The 14518-nt window shown below is 48.3% G+C and overlaps 1 long non-coding RNA gene across 1 annotated transcript in view; it reads left to right on the top strand.

Annotated features, from left to right (window-relative positions):
- The window catches only part of LOC149874311 (uncharacterized), a 123740-nt gene extending 109471 nt beyond the window's left edge, over positions 1-14269 (top strand). The window contains exons 6-8 of the long non-coding RNA XR_016439917.1: positions 1579-1692; positions 7191-7295; positions 12096-14269. This is a non-coding gene — a long non-coding RNA (uncharacterized LOC149874311). The remainder of the gene's footprint in view (positions 1-1578; positions 1693-7190; positions 7296-12095) is intronic.
- Positions 14270-14518: the final 249 nt, after the last annotated feature.

Genomic DNA, 14518 nt, shown 5'->3' on the forward strand with positions numbered 1-14518 from the left:
TCTTCAGCCTGAGGAAGTTTGGTTGGCAGAAGTGCCCTTTTCCTTCTGGTGTGGGAATGAAACACATCACCTGTCCTGACCTCAAGAAGAATACAGTGTATTCAAAAGCTTGCTTAGGTCTATCCCAACCAGGTAGCTGGTGCAATAAAAAGATATCAACACAAAAACCCTTGCCCTTTCCATCATCATCATCTTCACAGCAACAAATCTACTTAATGCTTGATTCTGGTCCTTGTTTTTCTTCAGGGTACCCTCTAGAAAATTCTGCTTTATATATGTGTTTTTCTGTTGTTTCTAAAGGTTTTGGAAGCAAATGAAGAAATAGTTGAAACTGTGACAGTTATTCTGATTGCACTAGAAAATCCTTGTCAGAGTTTTTCATTCTTTGCTAAGTTGTCACATACTGAAATATTCTGTGGCATTTTGTTCCACAGCTGCATCTCCTTCAGTAAGAATCATTATATCTAGAACAGACCTATCAAGCAGCACTAATCTAATCTTCCATTAGGACTTCCTGCTGTTGCTGACTGATCACTGTTTATTTTAGTTTGCTTTTTTTTTCTCTGAATCCCTGCAAGCAGGTAGAGAAAAGCTTTCTCTAGCTTGGCTGGAAAATTAAACTGTTGTTTACCTTTGAACTATTTTGCCATAGCTTATAGCCTGCAATCCTGTTTAAAATAAAATCCAGCTGTGCTCTGCAGTGGAGAACAGGTACTAGAGAAATAGGTACTATGCTTTTAGGGCCTTGAAATTTGCTATGGAGGTGATGTTAGGTTCACAGCAAATTAGAGTATCACTTGGCTTCCTGGAAAAGATAACTACATTGAACTACCTATTCTTTTATTCCTAAAACCACTAAACTCAATTTCTCCCCTACATGGTCACCATCAGTTTCCAATCTCAGAACTAGCAGATATGTAATTCAGAAAGAAGCTCTGTTTCAGGCACATTAAACTTTTTACTCCTCTCAAGCTATTATTAGAAAGGCAAACATCAAGTTGGGCCCAGCCTTCCTGCACCTAACTGGTGCTCAGTTCATTTCCTTAGATTAGTTCTTCCTTCTTTTCTCATCTCGAGGAAGTTATACAAGTCTTGCTTTCCTGTTCAGTTCCTTTGGCTCTTTTGTCTCAGACAAGCATTTAGTGGTGTTGTGTCATTGAGTACCTTTCACACCAGCCTTCTATGTTACCTTTATTTTTACCTCATGTGTCTGATTACGTATGTCGTTGGGATTCGGGTTGTAAGCATGCACCTTTATTGTTGTATTATGACAAGACTCTAAGCTGCTTTATATCTGAATCTATTGTATTGGTTGTCTTTACATATGGGTATTTCATTTGAATGTAATCTTATTGTGCATGTTTAATTGTGCATGTTTAATAACTGCCAGATATTTCAGGTGTTGAATTGTTAATTAACCTGTGTTTTTTCCATTGAGTGCCCCATTGCCTGCTTCCTGGAAGGATCTGTTGAGGAGCATGGACTGCATACTAACTGGAAGGCCACTGAGGACTAGGACTGTGGCTAGTTAATAAGAGCTTCTTTCACAGTAAATTTCAAGCGTGTCTTCTCTTCCAGGTTGGCTGATCTCATATGGTGAGCTTTAAACTAGCCTCACCTAGGGAGGGGGCCAAAGGAAGATGAGGAGACACCACCTAAGCAAGACAGGTGACAAATGCAAGGAGTGCCCAGGTAAGAAACAGGGGTCCAGACAGTCTCCCAAATAAATGCCTATATACCAATGCTCATAGTATGGGGAATAAACAGGAGGAACTCACCCTCAGAATAGCTAGTTCAGACCCAGACACAATAGGGCTTACATAAACATGGTGGGATTCATCCCACGACTGGGCATTTGGCATTAGGGGCTATAGGCTTTACAGGCAGGATAGAGAAGGAAGGAAAGGTGGGAGTGTGGCGCTCTATGTCAAGGAGCAATGCACATCCTCTGCCAGCAGAATGGGGTCAGAGGAAGGGCAGGCTGAAGTGCTCTGGCTCAAGATACAAGGGGACTGTGGGGAGAGGGATCTAATGGTGGGGGTTTACTACAGACCACCCAACCAAGGGGAGGAGCTGGACCGCAAATTTTCAGGCCAGCTTGCAGAGGCACTTAAGGTAAGGGAAGTAGTTGTCATGGGTGATTTAAATTACCCGGACATCTGCTGGGAGGAACAGTCAGCCAGGTTAGACCATTCCAGGAGGTTCCTGGCCAAGATACAGGAACTCCATTTAATTCAGGAGGTGCACAGTCCCACCAGAGGAAATGCCCTATTGGACCTGGTCCTGGCCACAGGCGATGACCTGGTAAGGGGCCTCCAGGTTCTTGATCACCTGGGTGATAGCGGTCATCGCTTGCTGGAATTCACCATCCAGCGCAGGGTGTCAAGGGCCTGCAGGACTGTGGTAGCCCTAGACTTCAGCAGGGCCAACTTCAATGAGTTGAGATTAGTGGGAGAGGCATTGGGGTTCTCGAGAGCAGGGGAAGTCAGTGCCCAAGATGAGTGGTCATTCCCTAAGGAGACGATACTCAGTGCCCAAGGGGTGACCATCTCAACAAGAAGCAAGGGGGGTAGGAGTGCCCAAAAGCCCCCTGGCTCACCAAGGTTGTCTGGGAACGCCTGATTGCCAAAAGGCGGGGTACAACCAGTGGAAGGGGGGTGCTATCTCCAAAGAGGAGTATACCACCTCTGCCTGGGCCTGTAGGGGGGCTGTCAGGAAAGCTAAGTGGAAATAGAGCTAGGACTAGCATCCAAAATCAAAGATAATAAAAAGTCCTTTTTCAAATATATAGGGAGAATGAAGAAAGCACCAGGAAATGTGGGGCCCCTGCAAGGTTCTCTGGGCAATCTGGTGGTTGTGCCAGAGGAGAAAGCAGACCTCTTTAACCAATTCTTCACCTCTGTTTTCTTGTCCAGGGACCAGGACTTCCCCACCATAATGCAAGCTGGACTCAAGGGGAATGCCTCCAGACCTCAAGTTGGGGAGGACCGGGTTAGAGAGCTTCTGGAGGGGCTGGATGTGTTCAAAAAAGCAGTTCCAGATGCTCTCCACTCCAGGGTGTTGAGGGAGCTAGCAGGGGTTATTATGCCTTTAGCACAGATTTATGAGCAGTCATGGTGCTTGGGCAGATGCCAGATGATTGGAAGATAGCCAACGTGGTCCCCATCTTTAAAAAAGGGAGGAGGGAGGACCCAGGCAACTATAGGCCCATCAGTCTTACCTCAGTCCTACGGAAACTCTTTAAGAAGATCATCAAGGAGCACATCGGTGATGGGCTGGCTTCAGGGATGATGCTCAAGGGAAACCAGCAGGGTTTCATTAGGGGCAGGTCATGTCAGACCAACCTGATTGCCATTTATGTTCAGGTCACAAAAGCATTGGATGCAGGTGTCACTGTGGATGTAATTTTTCTGGACTTCAACAAGGCCTTTGACACCATCTCCCATCCCAACCTCATTAAAAAACTAGGCAACTGTGGCATTGATGCTTACACAGTCAGAAGAATTGCAGATTGGCTAAAGGGTCGTACTCAGAGGGTGGTGGTGGATGGCTCATACTCAACCTGGGAAGAAGTGGGCAGCGGAGTTCCCAAGGGGTCAGTCCTTGGGCCCACACTGTTCAATTTCTTTATCAGCAATTTGGATGACGGGGTGAAAAGCAACCTGTTGAAATTTGCTGATGATACCAAAATTTGGGGTGAGGTGAGCATGCTAGTTGGGAGGGAAAGACTGCAGCAAGACCGAAATAGGTTCCAGGGGTGGGCTAACAAAAACAGGATGCATTTCAATACTGACAAGTGCAGGGTGCTGCACTTAGGTAGTAGTAACCAGCAGCACACTTATAAGATGGGGAAACTCCCTTTTTAAGAGCACGGAGGCAGAAAGGGATCTGGAAGTCATTATTGACTCCAAGATGAACATGAGCCGACAATGCGAGGTTATGGTTGTCAAGGCTAATCGGACCTTGTGCATCTCAAGTAGGGCCAAGGAGGTGATCCTCCTCTTCTACATGACACTGTTCAGGCCACAGCTGGAGTACTTTGTCCAGTTCTGTGTGCCCCATTTCAGGAGGGATGTGGACGACACTGAGAGGGTCTAAAGGAGGGCCATTCACATGACCTGGGGACAACAGGGCAGACCCTACAATGAGAGACTGCAGGACCTCAACTTGGTCAGTCTTCACAAGAGAAGACTGAGGGGGGACCTGGTGACCGTCTATAAACTCACTAGTGGAGACCAGAAGGGTTTGGGAGAGACCTTGTTTCCCCTAGCGTCCCCTGGCATACCAAGGAATAACAGCCGTAAGTTGTTGGAGAGTAGGTTTAAATTAGACATCCATAAGAACTACTTCACAGTCAGGGCGGCTAGGATCTGGAACCAACTTCCAAGGGAAGTGGTGCTGGCTCCTACTCTGGGGGTCTTTAAGAAGAGGCTTGATGCCTATTTGGCTGGAGTCATTTGAGGCCAGTTTTTCTCCTGCCCAGGCAGGAGATGGACTTGAAGATCTACAAGGTCCCTTCCTACCCTACTTCTATGATTCTATGTTTATATGACATTGATAATTATTACATGCATATGTATATATGTATGTATGCAAGCTTATGGTTATAATTTCAATATTATGTTGTATCAATAAACCTGTAAATAGTTAAATATCACTAAAGGTCATTGATCTTAGCTCAAACCTGTAGGGACAGGAGGTGAGCTGGCCTGCAGCTAGTCAGTTATGCTCCCACAGCATACACACACCCATTGAAATCCCTTCAAATGGAGAGAAGGTACCCTCCACGCACTACCTGGGTTACATTTATTTACATTTATTTTCTCAGAGAGAACTCATATTCTTGGGAGGATCTGCAGGGATTCTGGGGTTCTTCCACCCCTATATCTTCCAAAATACAAGCTTAAGATGTATAGATTTAATTTAGTTTAGGCAGTCTGTCAGGAAAATTTGTCATCAGGGCAAATTTCCTCTGGTGGGACTATTAGCAGGGTGTTAGCTTGGACCATCTCAGAGTTTGCTGATCACTATAAGAGAACCACTTTATGTACACCCAAATCCAGCCCAGATGTGGCTTCTTGGGACCAAGGGGTGCAAGAATGGAGCTCTTTCCAATTCTGATATCCTGGCTTTTCATAGATTCCATAGATATTAAGGCTGAAAGGGACCTTGGAAGATCATCGAGTCCAGCTTACCACCCAAGGGCAGGAAGACAGCTGGGGTCATAGGATCCCAGCAAGATAAGCATCCAATTTACTTTTGAAGATGTTCAGTGTAGGTGCTTGAATCACCTCTGATGGCAGGCTGTTCCAGGCCTTGGGGGCTTGGACAGTAAAGAAATTCTTCTTTATGTCCAGCCTGAAATGGTCTTGCAGTAGCTTATGACCATTCGGCCTCATCATCCTGTGGGGCGCGCTGGTGAACAAACGTTCCCCCAGATCCTGGTGGTCACCCTTGATAAACGTATAGGTGGCCATCAGATCACCCCTGAGCCTGCGCTTTTCCACGCTAAAGAGCCCCATGGCTCTCAGCCTGTCATCGTAAGGTCTGTTTTCCTGACCTCTGATCATATGCGTGGCTCCCCTGGACTCTCTCAAGCTTCTCCACATCCTTTTTGAATTGTGGGGCCCAAAACTGGACGCAGTACTCCAGCTGCGGACTCACCATGGCTGAATACAAGGGGAGAAAGATATACCGGGATTTGCCTGAGAAGCATCTATGGATGCAAGCCAGTGTTTTGGTTGTTTTACTAGCTACAGCATCGAATTGCAGGCTCATGTTCATCTTGTGGTCAATGATGACCCTCAAGTCTCTTTCTTCCATAGTGCTAGCCAGTGTAGCACTGCCAAGCCTATAAGGATGCTGCAGGTTTTTCCTCCCAAGGTGGAGAACCATGCATTTTTCAGTGTTAAACACCATCAGGTTCTTGTCCGCCAATTTGCTGAGCCTGTCCAGGTCAGCCTGGATCGCTATCCTGTCTTCTGGCGTGGATGCTTTGCCCTGAAGTTTGGTGTCATCAGCGAACTTGGCCAGTCCACTTCTGACTCCAATGTCACATCATTAATGAAAATGTTGAACAATATGGGTCAAAGGACAGAGCCTTGGGGGGACCCCACTGGTTACAGGGCACCATGATGATTGACTTCTTTCAATTACCACCCTCTGGGTCCGACCATGGAGTCAATTTCCCAGCCAGAGGATCGTGGCGGACCCAAGGCCACAATTGGACAGTTTTACCAAGGGGAAATCATGGGATACCAAACTGGAGGCTTTTTGAAGTCAAGATTGACTCTTGACTCAATCTCTTCTCCCTTGTCCAGGTGATAGGTCATCTGGTCATAGACGGAAATGAGATTGGTCAAGCAAGACTCACCCGCAACAAACTTATGCTGGCTGTCCCTCAGAATGTTGGTGTTGGCCAGTCCATTAAGGATGGCTTCTTTAATATAGTTTTCTAAGATTCCCCAACATAGGAGGGGCTGATGGGCCTACAGTTAGCCGTATCCACGTTCCACCTTTTCTTGAAGATAGGCACCACATTGGCCTTCTTCCAGTCTTTGAGCACTACACCACAGCACCAGGAGTTTTCAAAGATCCGTGCCAGAGGCTGGGCTATGATGCTCGTCAGCTCCTTGAGTATCCTGGGGTGTAGATTGTTAGGGCTGGCTGACTTGAAGGTACCCAGCTTCTCAAGGTGTTTCTTTATGAGGTCAGCATTGATGGAGGTCAAGGGATCTCCCTTACCCGGAACTTCCTGTTCCATGGTGGGCATGGGCGTCCTATTGTTGCCTCCCTCGGGCACCTTGTGCCAACAACAGTTGGGAGTTGTTAGTGTCACTGGGCATAACTCCAGGTAACTCAGAAAGATAGAAGACCATGAGTGTCGAGGAAGTCCTTCTGCTCTGGGCTCAGAAGAGCCAGGACCCCCCCTTGCCCAACCTTTGTAACCCTTTCTATGGTGCCTGCAATCTCCTGTCCTTCTGGAAAGCAGGCGAGCTAAAACTGTTATCTATGAAATGCAAGGGCACTGCTCAGAGAGAGAAGGGAGGAGAGAAAGGGGAAGAAGAGGGGGGCCAGCTAGAGTACAGTTGGCAGGGCACAGTGTACACCCTTAGAATGCATTCTAACTAATTAGAAACTTTTAAAGTCAGATTTAATGACTAAAAATAATCTTAAAATGTTCTGTACAGTGGAATGGCCTCAATGTCAACTGGAGGATCAGGAAAGGTGGCCTCCGGAAGGGTCAATTAACTATAATACAATCCTCCAATTACTCCTGTTTTGTCAGCAGACAGGTAAGTGGAATGAACATTTGTATGTGCAATTGTTTATGGCTTTAAGAAATAAGACAGATATTTTGCAGAAGTATAATTTGACTCCGACAGGATCGGTAGTTGTCAGTGTTGAGTCTCAGCATTCCCCCCCAACCACTGTAATGCCAGAGTCGGCGTCCCCTTCGGCTTTAACACCTCCAGCATATAAAGATTAGATGCCCCCGGTTCCAGAGATTCCTCCCTCAGTGGGATTTTACCCTTTACTTACTGAAACTGTAATAGCCTGGCCTGGGGCAGATGGGCGTGCAGCCCAGACCATGCAAGTATACACCCATGTACCTTTTAACCCGGTGGACCTGGCGGCTTTTAAGGCACAGGCTGGAGAATTTTCAACTAGCCCGAGTAAATTTATCTCTGTCTTTGAGAGATGTTTAGCTAGTCACAAGCCTGATTGGGACGATTGTAATATCCTTATGCAAACCTTATTATCTGAAGTACAGCAAAATCAAGTTATTTCCAAAGCAAGGGAGGAAGCACAGCAGAGGCATGAAAAGAATCCCGTCAATGTTCCTGGTCCGGCAGATGTGGTTCCCTTATAGTTTCATAGTTTCATAGTAGCTAGAGTCGGAAAGGACCTAGGTAGATCATCTAGTCCGACCCCCTGCCTTGGCAGGAAAGAGCACCGGGGTCAGATGACCCCGGCAAGGTGCTCATCTAACTTCCTTTTAAAAATCCCCAGGCTAGGAGCCTGCACCACTTCCCCTGGAAGCCGGTTCTAGGCCCTAGCCGCCCTGACTGTGAAGTAGTGCCTCCTAATATCTAATCTAAACCTACCCTCCGCCAGCTTGTGACCGTTATTCCTGGTCACTCCTGGCAGCACATGGGGGAACAGGGACTCCCCCAATACCTGCTGATCCCCCCTGACCAGTTTGTAGCAGGCCACAAGGTGCCCCCTTAACCTTCTCTTGTGGAGGCTAAACAGGTTCAGGTCCTGTAGCCTCTCCTCATAAGGCCTGCCCTGCTGACCCCTGATCATACGAGTGGCCCTCCTCTGGACTCTTTCCATATCGTCCACGTCCCTCTTGAAGTGTGGCGCCCAGAACTGGATGCAGTACTCCAGCTGCAGCCTGACCAGTGCCGCATAGAGGGGGAGGATCACCTCCCTGGACCTGCTCGAGATGCATCTGTGGATGCATGACAGGGTACGGTTGGCCTTCTTGACTGCCTCCCCACACTGCCGGCCCATGTTCATCGTGGAGTCAATGATGACTCCAAGATCCTTTTCCATCTCCGTGCTGGCAAGAGGGGAGTTCCCCAACCTGTAAGTGTGGTGCCGGTTCTTCCTCCCCATGTGCAACACCTTGCACTTATCAGTGTTAAACCCCATCCTATTCTCATCCGCCCACCGTTGCAACCTGTCAAGGTCAGCTTGTAGCCTATTGCACCCTTCTAGTGCACCCACATCCCCCCACATCTTAGTGTCATCAGCAAACTTGAACAGGGTGCTTTCTACCCCGTCATCCAAGTCACTGATGAAGATGTTGAACAGTGCGGGCCCGAGGACCGAGCCCTGCGGAACCCCACTGCCCACGTCCTTCCAGGTCGAGAAGAACCCATCCACTACCACCCTCTGGGTGCGGCCCTCCAGCCAGTTGGCGACCCATTTGACCGTGTGGGCATCGACACCACAGTCTCCCAGCTTTTTGATGAGGACAGGGTGAGAGACAGTGTCGAAAGCCTTCCGGAAGTCCAGAAAGACTACATCCACAGCAACCCCTGCATCTAATGATTTGGTGACCTGATCGTAAAAGGCCACCAGGTTGGTCTGACAAGACCTGCCACTGATGAACCCATGTTGGTTGCCCCTGAGCATGCATTCCCCCGCAAGGCCCTCCTGGATGTGTGCCAGGATAATTTTTTCAAAGAGCTTACCCGGGATTGAGGTAAGACTAACTGGCCTGTAATTTCCCGGGTCCTCTTTTTTTCCCTTTTTGAAGATAGGGACCACATTGGCCCTCTTCCAGTCCTCCGGCACCTCACCAGAGCACCACGAGTGCTCATAGAGCCGCGCCAGGGGTCCCGCAATGACCTCGGCCAGTTCCTGTAGAACCCTAGGGTGAAGATCGTCTGGACCAACGGACTTGAACACGTCCAGCCTCTCCAGAAGTACCCTAACTAACTCCTCGCTAACCCCTGGCCCAGGCGTGTCTCTCCTGGGGCCCGAGGGGGGCCCAGCAGGGAGGTGGCTGAACTGGTCCCTACTTAGGAAGACAGAGGCAAAGAAATCATTAAATATGTTAGCTTTGTCATCTGGCATGACGACTAAGTTGCCCATCGTGTCCTGCAGGGGCCCCACATTACCCGGGACCCTCTTTTTACCCCCCTATGTATTTGAAGAAGGACTTCTTATTGTCCTTAATCCGGGAAGCTAGTCCTATCTCCATCTCTGCCTTGGCCTTCTTGACTGCCCCCCTACATCCTCGGGCGACTGTAACATAGTCCTTCTTGGTGATGACCCCATCCCTCCATTGGGTGTATGCCTCCCTTTTAGCAAGGAGACATTCCCGGATGCTCCTAGTGAGCCATGGGGGTTTATGTGCCCTCCTGCTCCCTTTGACCCTTGTTGGGATTACCTTCCTTTGGGCATGGAGGATCGTCTCCTTAAGGAGCAACCACTCACCTTGGACATCTGGCTCCCTTCCCCTCTGGGTCCTCAGCGCTTCCCCAACGATCCTCCTTAGCTTGTTGAAGTCAGCCCTCCTAAAGTCTAGGGCTGTTGCCTTGCTGCAGCCCTTTGCCACCTTACGCTGGATGGTGAATTCCAGCAAGCGATGATCACTGTCTCCCAGGTGGCCCATCACCCACAGCCCCCTCACCAGGTCGTCACCCGTGGCCAGCACGAGGTCCAACAAGGCGTCTCACCAGGTGGGGCTGTGCACCTCCTGGGTTAGATGGAGGTCCTGCACTCTGGCTAAGAACCGACGTGAGCGGTCAGACTTGGCTGACTGCTCTTCCCAGCAGATGTCTGGGAAGTTCAGGTCCCCCATGATGACCACATCCTTAGCCCTCACTGCCTCTGTGAGCTGACCTAAGAATTCCTGGTCGAGCTCTTCTCCCTGGTTGGGAGGTCTACAGTAGACTCCCACCGTTAAGTCTCTATCCCCTGGACTGCCTTTTACTCTAACCCAGAGCACCTCAGAGTGCCCCCCCTCTACCCCCTTGCTAATTGATGAGGAAGTATATTCCTCCTTGATGTAGAGTGCTACTCCTCCACCTTTCCTTCCTATCCTGTCCCTCCTGTATAGCCTATAGCCCTTGACACTCACCACCCAGTCATGCGATGAGTCCCACCACGTTTCTGTTAGCAGACCCTGGATGGGACCCTAACAACCCTGTGGATCATACCCGTCTTACCTCTTGCAAAGAACTGCTTATGCATGGACTCAGGCACTCGGCTGTCCGACATAATAATTGGGCAAAGCCGTATGAAATAGTACAGGAGCCGAGGCTTTTCCTCACAAATTGGTCTACCTTCCAGATTGCCCAACACCCCTGCTAGGATGAGACCTGCTTTGTCAATTAGGTGCATCACTGCATTTTACCCAGGATGAAATAACCCTCACATTGCCCCCTGAAAATGCATGGATAATGACCCTCGCGGTTGAACCCTTGGCTATGAATGCCCCCCCGAAGTGGAACCAGTGAGAAGACCAGGTATACCCTGTAGTATGGGCAAGGGGGATCCCCAGAAAGGCTACACATCAAAGCCACATTAATATCCAACTACTGCCAGGAAAAGGTCCAGTACGAATCAAGCAGTACCCAATCAAAAGGGAAGCCAGAGAGGGACTGCAAGAGACTATAGACCGTTTCCTAAAGTACGGCATACTGCGAGAGTGTCAGTCAGCCTGGAACACTCCTGTCTTGCCTGTACTAAAGCCTGATGGCACATATTGACTAGTTCAGGACCTAAGGGCAGTTAACAAATGGGTTAAAACTATTCATCCCTTCATCCCAAACCCGTATACCTTGCTGGCCTCCATAGGGGGGCAGTATACTCATTTCTCAGTTCTTGATTTGAAAGACGCTTTTTTTTTTTATTCCAGTTGAACCCCCTTTCAGGAGATATTCTCTTTTGAATAGGAGGACAGAAAAAAGGTTAAGAAACAACTTTGTTGGACAGTGTTAGCCCAAAGATTTAAGAACTCTCCTACCCTTTTCGGCCAGTCCTTAGCTAGAGACTTGGAGGAATGAAATAATGAGCATGAAGTTCTCTTGTTACAATATGTAGATGATTTATTAATTGCTGCTATAAATTTGAACTCGTGCCTTGATGCCACTGTAAGCCTCCTGAACTTTATTAGACTTCGAAGATATCAAGTAGCTCGAAATAAAGCTCAAATTGCTCTCCCCGAAGTACGATACCTGAGATTTCACATAAGACAGGGGGAGCGCCAGCTTTCAAGTGAACGAAAAGAAGCTATATGCCAGGTTCCCACCCCAAGCAACCGTAAGCGGCTCAGGGCGTTTCTTGGCATGGCAGGTTTTTGCAGAATATAGATCCCTGAATTTAGACTATGGGCAAAACCACTATATGACTGTGTGAAAGGGGTAGACCATGACCCCTTTTATTGGACTCCAGAAGCCGACAAGGCATTTAAAATACTAAAAAGGAAACTAATAGAAGCCCCCACCCTGAGTTTACCAGACCTTTCTAAACCTTTCCAATTGTATGTTCATGAACGAAAAGGGATGGCTCTGAGAGTGCTTATTCAATTGTTGTGGGTGTAGAAATGTCCCGTTGCTTATTTCTCCAAACAGCTTGATCCAGTTGCCAAGAGATGGCCAGCATGTTTATGAGCAGTTGTGGCAACTGCCCTAGTACTTGAAGAAGCTGAAAAGTTAACGCTGGGAAAAGTTGTGCAGGTGTATACCCCTCATATAGTCCAGGCTCTGTTAGATGCGAAGGGGAGTCTCTGGTTCACCCAGGCTCAAGTAGCTCGGTACCAAGCTAAGCTGTTGGAGAACCCTGAAGTGACTCTGCAACCCTGCCCCTCCCTCAACCTGGCTACTCTCTTACCTGAAACAGAAGAACTAGAGCATGATTGTTTAGACATCATAGATGCACAGTACTCCAGCCGTGCAGACCTACAAGATCAGCCACTTCTGAATGCTGATTGTGAGTGGTACACTGATAGCAGTAGCATTGTTATAAAAGAGCAAAGAAGGGCAAGTTATGCTGTTGTGACCCTCTATGATGTTGTTGAGGCCAAGGGTTTGTCCGTCGGAACATCTGCTCAACTTGCTGAACTGGTAGCCCTGACCCGGGAAACGGGTCAACATCTATACCGACTCTAGGTATGCTTTTAGAGTACTGCATGCCCATGCTGGCCTATAGAAACAAAGGGGACTGCTGCAGCCCAAGGCTCCCCAGTGAAGTATAGACCCCAAATTCTCCGACTCCTGGAAGCTGTTCAACTTCCCTCGGCAGTGGCAGTAATGCACTGTAAGGCACATCAGAAAGAGGATCAAGACGTAGCGAGGGATAACGCCCGACCAGACAGAGAAGCTAAAAATGCTGCCACCCTGAAGACGCTGAAACCTGCTGACACCCACATGCATGCCCTCATTCCATCAGTGGGGGAGCTTCCGGATCCCCAGCACCCGTACAAATCAGACCCTCAAGCGTCATATATCAAAGATCTGCCAAGAGGCCTCTCTGCGATGGCCCAATGCTTTGCCCCTTGCTTTGCTTCGTATCCGTACCCTCCCCAAGGGAAGATTAGGGCTTAGCCCCTTTGAAATTATGTTTGGAAGGGCATGGCCTATGAACGGGATGCCGGTTCTAGCAGGGGAGTGGGAAATAAGATATAATATTTTGTCACAGTATATGTGCTCTCTGTCTGCTGTTCTTTCTTCTCTCCATAAGTACACTAAAGACTTGCAGCCTCTTCCGTTGGATGTTCCAGTCCACTCGTTACAGCCGGGGAATTTCGTGCTCGTTCGTACTTGAAAGGTTGAGCCCCTCCAAGAAAAGTGGAAAGGACCTCACCCTGTCCTACTAGTTTCCCACACAGCGGCAAAGGTCGATAGACACAAGAACTGGATTCATCACGAGACAGACTTGGCATGATCCTTCTCCCGGCATATAGAGTAGGCCGGTTAGCCAAGCTGTATCGTCAACTTTCTGTGTTTCTTACAAAATTTGCCAATGACACTTTAGCTATTGAAAAGAGCCTTAACTCTGAGATTTATCAACTTCGTTTATTATCTCTTCGAAACCGTCAGGCTCTAGATTATGTTTTAGCATCTCGGGAGAGTATGTGCTCTAATTGAGAACAAATGTTGTACTTATATCCCAGAAAATTCCCAAGATATTAACAAACACATTTTGTCAGCCAAACAGGCTTTCGAGCAGTGGAAAAGTCAGGAACGTGAACCCACTGTTTTTGATTCTCTCTGGAGCTGGTTGCCCAACCTTGGAGGCCTAGGAACGGGCATCCTTCACCTCCTGGTCACCGGTGTTGTGTTGTGTTTAATTACCCTCCTCTTATTTGTGTGCTGTAATGCCCTCCTGCGCAAAGTTTGTGCATCCCCCTCCCCGAGCGCTTCACTATACCCCTGCATTGAAGATCCCAATCCTCAAACACTCAATCACATTTTATCTTCAGAATATGAGAAAACTCAGCCAAAACTTTGTTGAGTATTCTCAAAGGGGGGAGTTGTTAGTGTCACTGGGCATAACCCCAGGTAACTCAGAAAGATAGAAGACCACGAGCATCGAGGAAGTCCTTCTGCTCTGGGCTCAGATGAGCCAGGACCCCCCCTTGCCCAACCTTTGTAACCCTTTCTATGGCGCCTGCAATCTCCTGTCCTTCTGGAAAGCAGGCGAGCTAAAACTGTTATCTATGAAATGCAAGGGCACTGCTCAGAGAGAGAAGGGAGGAGAGAAAGGGGAAGAAGAGGGGGGCCAGGTAGTAGAGAATCACTGGGAAACTGACCAGGGTATAAAAAATTCCACTGTTGCAGGGTTAGGCGCGCAGGATTTGAGACCATACAGTCTCCCTGTGCCTTTTACTTGAGCTCAAATAAACTCTGTCTGCTTCTCCCCCGCAGTGTGTTTATTTGGCGCGACACACACCGGGCAATGAACCCAATAGTTGCCTCCCTTTGGCACCTTGTGCCGGCAACACTATGGGACTGATGAATGACAGACACAAAGTACCCATTTAATAGGTTGGCTT

This window comes from Crocodylus siamensis, chromosome 1, assembly GCF_052110815.1.
Source record: "Crocodylus siamensis isolate JL-2025a chromosome 1, ASM5211081v1, whole genome shotgun sequence".
NCBI lineage: Eukaryota > Metazoa > Chordata > Crocodylia > Crocodylidae > Crocodylus > Crocodylus siamensis.